Genomic DNA, 7,500 nt, shown 5'->3' with positions numbered 1-7,500 from the left:
TACATATATATATATATATATATATATATATATATGTATATATATATATATATATATATTGTGTGTGTGTGTGTGTGTGTGTGTGTGTGTGTGTGTGTGTGTGTGTGTGTGTGTGTGTACAATTATATACATACATATACATTTATTAATTCATCTATGTAAATATTTATTTACTTATCTATTTGTTTATAAGGAAAGACATTTTGCATTTTCATGAGCAAATATAGAAAGCGTGTTTAATTTGTAATAGGATGATATGTGATGAGTTAAGAATTGGGTACAGAGTAGATATGATTAGAAAGGTCATAGATGTTGTATCACAGCTTAGGTTTGCCATATATGTGTGATTGGTTACAAATATTATATCTGAAAGCTTGATAGATGTGACGGAATAGCAGTTCTCCTTCAATCATGATTGGTTTGTTGCTCTGGCATTATGTATGATTGGTTGATTAAATGCTTTGTGTAGGTGTGTGTAGGTGCGTGTGTTCGTATGCGTGCGCGTATGGATATGATTATGTAAATATATATTTGTATCTGTATATACACGTAAATATGCATATTATATATATATATATATATATATATATATATATATATATATGTTATATATATATATATATATATATATATATATATATATATGTATGTATTTGATACTTTATATAATATTTTGTATAAACTATATATATATTTACGTATGTAACTGACGAAATGGCAACGACAGAATCAAGAATAACAATATCAGCACCAGCAATAACAACAAGCAACAACGAAAATATCAACAACATTTACTTCTAAACAATGACAGTCACCATCTCCGCTGCACGCGAGGTCGATGACCTTGTGACCTCAGGTCGCGCCGAAGGGCGCAGGCTCTTGGACGAACGACCCGTATGAAAAAGGGTCACCGGGATGCCGCCCTCGAAAGGTCATCAGGGTGTGGCCCTCGAAGAGTCACCATGGTGTGGCCCTCGAAGGCCACCTTCGAAGTGCGCTCCAAGAAAGAAGCAGCAAGATGACGAAGCCTTGAAAGAAGGAATCCCCAAGAAAAACGGGAAAGGATAATATCTCGCCTAAGAGCTCTCGAGGTTGTGGTCCTATGAATAAGAGGCAGAGAGACGCGAAACCCTGAAAAAGAATAAATCCCCAAGAAAAACGAGAAAGAGATCTATACCTCGCCTAAGACCTTAGGACCTTACAGGACGTCTCGTGGTTCTGACTTACTGGTCGGGGTCTCCTGAAGTCGAGACGGAGAGCTCCTCGGGGAGTTTCTGAAAGATTTGTTTTTTCTTCGAATCAGCCTCGCACCCGGCGTGGTGGCTCGGACGCAATTCTCTGATTTCTTGAAGAATATCAGGGGCTTCTCTGTTTCGCTTCGAACGGGCCAAGAATGGTCTCGATGTACTGGGATTGTCTATTTTTCTGGGCTTATTTAATAGGCTTTTTGGGCGCGTCAAGAAATGGGCTTGTAATTGGACTCATTGGACACGAATAAAAATGGACTTAATGGGTCAAGAATGGACTTAACAAGTCAAAAATAGGCTCAACACTAGAAAATGGGCTTAGAGTCAAAATGGGCTTAAGGAGTCAAGAATGGGCTTGATGAGTTTAAATAGGTGTAATGAGTCAAAATTTGGCTTAAAGGTCGACTGAGAAGGTTTTCAAAGTGATGGTGAATGTTTTCAAGATGTATGGCTTGTGATGTGATCAAAAAGTCTATCAAAATATTAGTTATAAACGAACTTTCCTTCGCCGATCTTCGGCTGTTCTTGTAAGGCTGTGACGTCAACCTCGCTGTTTACAGGTGCAGATGGAGAGATGATAATGGAAGAGAAGGCAGTAAGGGGAAGATGGGCAGAATATTCTAGGGAGTTGCTAAATGTGAAGGAGGATAGGGAGGGAAAGATAGCTGCAGTGGGAAATGCCAAGAAAATGACCGTGATGAGTGAGGAAAATGGAGGAGAAATAAGGAAGGATGAAGTGAAGGCAGTTGTTAAGATGATGAAAGCAGGTAAGGCACCTAGTCTGGATGGATGCCATGCAGAATGTCTAAAAAAAAGGAGGTATAGTGATGGTGGACTGGCTGGTGAGGTTATTTAATCTTTGCTGGAGAGAGGGTAGAGTGCCGGAGGACTGGAGGAGTGCCTGTATAGTTCCACTTTACAAGGGGAAGGGGGACAAGTGTGAATGTAGTAGTTTCAGAGGGATCAGTTTGTTAAGTGTAGTTGGGAAGGCTTATGGGAGGATCTTGATTGAGAGGATTAGGAGAGGAACAGAGGGAGTAATTGGTGAGGAACAGTGTGAATTTAGGACGGGTAGAGGTTGTGTAGATCAGATTTTTGTTGTAAGACAGATATGTGAGAAAGCTATAGGAAAGGGGAAGGATGTTTTTTGGGCTTTTATGGATCTGGAAAAGGCTTACGACAGGGTAGACAGAAAGGCACTGTGGAAGGTTTTGAGGATATACGGAATAGGAGGAAAGCTTCTGGGAGCTGTCAAGAGTTTTTATGAGAGTAGTAGAGCTTGTGTCAGGATTAGAAATGGAGAGAGTGAGTGGTTCGAGGTAAAGGTGGGACTTCGTCAAGGATGTGTTATGTCGCCCTGGCTGTTCAACTTATACATGGATGGGGTGGTGCGTGAGGTAAATGCAAGGGTAGTGGGTCAGGGATTGGAGATGGTGAAAGAAAATGGAGAAAAGTGGGAGGTGAGCCAGCTGTTGTTTGCTGACGACACTGCGCTTGTGGCAGGATCGGAGGAGGGATTGAGGAAGTTGGTGACAGAGTTTGGGAGAGTGTGTGATAGAAGAAAGCTGAAGATAAATGTGGGTAAAAGTAAGGTGATGAGATGTACAAGGGGTGAAAGTGGCAGTAGACTGGAAGTGAGCATTAAGGGAGAGCGACTGGAGGAAGTGGATAGTTTTAGATACTTGGGTGCAAATGTGGCAGGAAAAGGTGGAGTGAAGGTGGAGGTAGAATGTAGATTGAGAGAAGCGAGTAAATGCCTTGGTGGACTAAAAAGTGTAATGAGGAATAGACATTTGGGAATGGATGCTAAGAGGAAACTATATGAAGGAATGATTGTGCCATCAGCACTGTATGGGGAAGAAACATGGAACATAAGAGAGGAAGAGAGAAGGAGTTTGAATGTGTTTGAGATGAGGTGTCTGAGAAGTATGATGGGGGTTACTAGGATAGATAGAGTGAGAAATGAGGAGGTGAGGAGGAGAACAGGGGTGGAAAGGGAGTTGGGAGATAGGGTTGATGAAAGAGTATTAGGATGGTTTGGACACATGGAAAGAATGAGTGAAGAAAGACTAGTAAAGGAGGTATGGAAGGCAGATGTGGAGGGAGTGAACATGAAGGGACGTCCTAGGATAAGGTGGATGGATGGGGTGAAGGGGGCTTTGGGGAAGAGGGGAATGTCTGTTGAGGAAGGACGGGAGAAGACAGAAGATAGGGGTGAATGGATAATGGTTGTATATGGATAATGTTGTGATGCATGAGGTGGAATGGGTGGGGGGATGGGGGTGAGGTAGTATGTGTGAGCATTTTTTGACGCAGCCCGAAGGGATTTATCCCCGTCTTCTCCTTTATGCATGGGGGAACGGAGAGGGGGGGTCGCCGATTTAATGATGCGGCCTTGCTGTGGATGTGCTGTGTCCTTCGACACTGCTTCTGACGCAGGGCAGTGGACAAGGTGCAGGGATGACCCGTCATCCAGGAGGTGCTAAGATGAGAGGGAGGGTGGAGGGGTGTGGAGTGTATTCAGGGATGAAATGGGTGGGAATGATTTTATGCCTTTTACTTTTTGGCCACCTCCCTTGTAAGGGGGAAAAAGCCTTGGTATATGTATGTACATTCTGATGCATCCATATGCGTGCACTATAAAATGCTGTACCGCGCTGTCAACTTAATGAGTGATCTGTCATATTTCGTGTGTTAGCAAGGTTTTATCATGTACAAGCCGCGGGCTTCGCCCTCTCCGGCTTCGCCGGGGGCTTGGCTGCGCAAACAACGGCCTTCGGCCGCAGGGCTCCGCGCTCTAATCCCACGATAGGAATCCCGTGCTGGGGATCCCGTGTTGTGGTTTCGCCCCGAGGCCGAGGCCTAGGCCGAACCCAAGGGACATTTTTTCCTGGTCAGTTCAAGGGAACATGGCGACCACTGAGGACTTGCGACCACTGAGGACTTGAGACCACTGAGGACTTGCGACCACTGAGGACTTGCGACCTTTGAGGACTTGTTACCTTTGAGGACTTGTTACCTTGGAGGACTTGTTACCTTGGAGGACTTGTTACCTTGGAGGACTTGTTACCTTGGAGGACTTATTACCTTGGAGGACTTATTACCTTGGAGGACTTATTACCTTGGAGGACTTATTACCTTGGAGGACTTATTACCTTGGAGGATTTATTACCTTGGAGGATTTACAACCTCGTAGGACTTGCAACTTCAGAGGACTTGCACCCTCGTAGGACTTACGACCTCGGAGGACTTGCAGCCTCGAAGGGCTTACAACTTCGGAGGACTTGCACCCTCGGAGGACTTGCACCCTCGGAGGACTTGCACCCTCGGAGGACTTGCACCCTCGGAGGACTGGCACCCTCGGAGGACTTGCACCCTCGGAGGACTTGCACCCTCGGAGGACTTGCACCCTCGGAGGACTTGCACCCTCGGAGAACTTACAGCCTCGAAAGGCTTACTGCCTCGGAGAACTTACGACCTCGGAGGACTTACAGACCCCCCCCTCTCCAAGACATGTAACATTTTTAAAATGTGTCACCTTTGAAATTGTTTAATTTTTATTATTAGTAGATCTAGTTAAAAAATTGTTTATTATGTCGCCCCAAATCGCAACAGTGGTTCGACGAAACATTCTGCTTCGGATGGACTTCATTTTTATTATTTTCCAAAAGATCCTGTTCGCAAAAAAGACTGGATCGTTCGGTGCAGTCGGCACGAGTCATGGAAGACTGAATTGAAAGCGAAACTGTTCGAAACATTTCGAAAAAAAAAAATAGTACACTTGGGACCATGGCCTTGACGAGACAATAGGAATTAGCATGAATCCCATTCTAAAAGAAGATCCAACAAAACCTCAGGTTTGGCAAGCAAACACCGTCGAAGGAGCACTGCTACTGAAAAAAGACAACTCCTGGAGGTAGATGTATCAGTCTGTATCGTGTGTATAAGTAGGCCTGTGTTATCTACGCTGTCACTGACAGTCGTTAACAAGCGTGGTTAGGCTTGACTACCGATTTTTGGACTAGGTCTAAGCAGATTAGGGGTACATCATGACATAGAATAGCTAGGGTGACAGGCATGAATATGATGACAGCGGCTTTCATAATAGGCCTATGGCCACGTCTTGTCAGTTGGAGTCAACCAAATTAAAGTCTATTTTTTGGGAGTCAAACAAGTGGACTCCCCCCTCTCCCACCCTCACCACCAACCCAGAAGGAGTTAAACCTAACATCCTGAATCAGGAGGGAGGAATTCGTACTGATATAGACCTAATGAATTTTTTTTAGCAGTTGCAAAGTGCCTATGATGAATATTCACCTTCTGTAAATACGACTACCAGCGAAATTGAGATGGAATGTGAAAGTGACCATGATGACAGTGCCAGGCATATGATTGATGACTACTCTTCTCCCACATCAACTACTACCTATGGCAGATAATTTTATAAACATGTCTGGGAGTATCTTTTGCTAGCCTTCCTCTCCCCTTCAGTCAAATGATTTCTCTATTCTCTTTGCTACATAGGCCTGTTTTATTGTAACTTATCACAGAAAAAAACATTTGTAATTCATGAATCCTTGAAATTTTTGCCTGTAAATATGAAGCTCGGCATCCAAATCCGATGAATCTTTTTCACTCGATTTGAACTCACTTTCGTATCGCTGATCATGTCCAACAGATGTCATCAACAAACCTTACGTCATCAGTTACCCTAGTGGTGAAAATGTAACTACGACATTGAACAGCTCGTCTGCTATCAGGTACTTTTAAGATCATGCTATTTGGATAAAATCAAGACAATGAAATGCTAGAAACGTGCATTTTAGTGTTCTTCTAAGTTATATTTTTATACATGAAATAACAAAAAATAAAGAAATCCAAAATCTTCTCAGTTGAACTTTAACGAATGCAAATAGCTTAAAGAGTCAAAAATGGGTTTAACCCATTAAACTCCGATGACAAGATGTCTTGTCATTTGGTCAAATAAAACAAAAAATCATAAAACACCAAAATGTTTGATCAAACACCAGAAAAATATGATGTCAGTCCTCGGTTCGCGCGAGGACTGACGTCATATTTTTCTGGTGTTTGATCAAACATTTTGGTGTTTTATGATTTTTTGTTTTATTTGACCAAATGACAAGAATCTTGTCATTGGATTTTAATGGCTTAAAGAGTCAAAAATGGGTTTAAGGAGTCTGAAATGGCTTAAGAAGTCTAAAATGGACTTAGAATTAAACAAGCCGGCCTAGAAAATTTTGGCTTGGAATAAAGAATGGGCTTGAAATAATGGGTTGAAATAGAAAAAATAAAAATGGAATTAAAAATGAGCATTGGGCTTAGAATGATGAAAAAATTATAGATGAAAATGGGCTTAGAAATAAAGATTGATCTTGAAATATATTTTGTTTTAAATAAAGAATATTAGAATTAAGAAAATGGGCTTATAATAGTAAACGGGACTCGGAAATTGAAAATGGGCTAAAGAATATAAATGGGATTTGAAATGAGAAATGGGCTTAAATATTAAAAAATGAGCTTATAAATAAAACAATTGTTTGAAAAAATAGGCTTGAAAATTAAAGAATGGGCTTGAAATAAAAAATGGGCTTCACATTTTCAAAAATCATTAATAAATAAAAAACCGACTCAGAAATTACAAATGAGCTTTAAAAAAGACCTAAAAATTCAAAATTGGTTTAAAAGTAAAAAAAAATGGGCTTGAAAATTTGGGTTTGAAATGAAATGTGCTCAAGAAGAAGAAATAAGATGAAAATTAGTAAACGAGGCTTCAGAGATGAGAAAGGGGTTTCAAAATGAAAACATAGGCTTCATGAGTAAAAATTGGGCTGAAGTGGTTTTCGGGCTTATCACAGATTTGAACAACTCTCTTGGTATAAGTGATATTATAAAATGTACTTTTGATATACTTGATAATGGGCTTATACATTTAAAAATGGGTTTTTAATACAATTGGAAAAAGGGGCTTCAATTAGATAATCTTTGGGCTTATTTGAAAGTTATAAAATAAGACAATAGAAGTGAGGCTTCCCCTCAACAACAAAAAGAACAAAAACAAGATCCTCACTGAAGGTCAGGAGGTCGATATAGTTCACTGTCTTCCTGTTAGAAACCCGTTTAGCTGGAGGGTCTACAGTTAGCTGAATTAAATCGGCTGAAATTGGCCAGAATTGAATACATAAATGTTTTCATTGATCGAGGAGGTCCTGCACTCTATTGAATAGAATCTTAT

Source organism: Oratosquilla oratoria, chromosome 30, assembly GCF_046742065.1.
Source record: "Oratosquilla oratoria isolate Oo_2021 chromosome 30, ASM4674206v1, whole genome shotgun sequence".
Lineage (NCBI taxonomy): Eukaryota > Metazoa > Arthropoda > Malacostraca > Stomatopoda > Squillidae > Oratosquilla > Oratosquilla oratoria.
The sequence above is the reverse complement of the archived record's forward strand: the minus strand, read 5'-3'. Positions refer to the sequence as shown.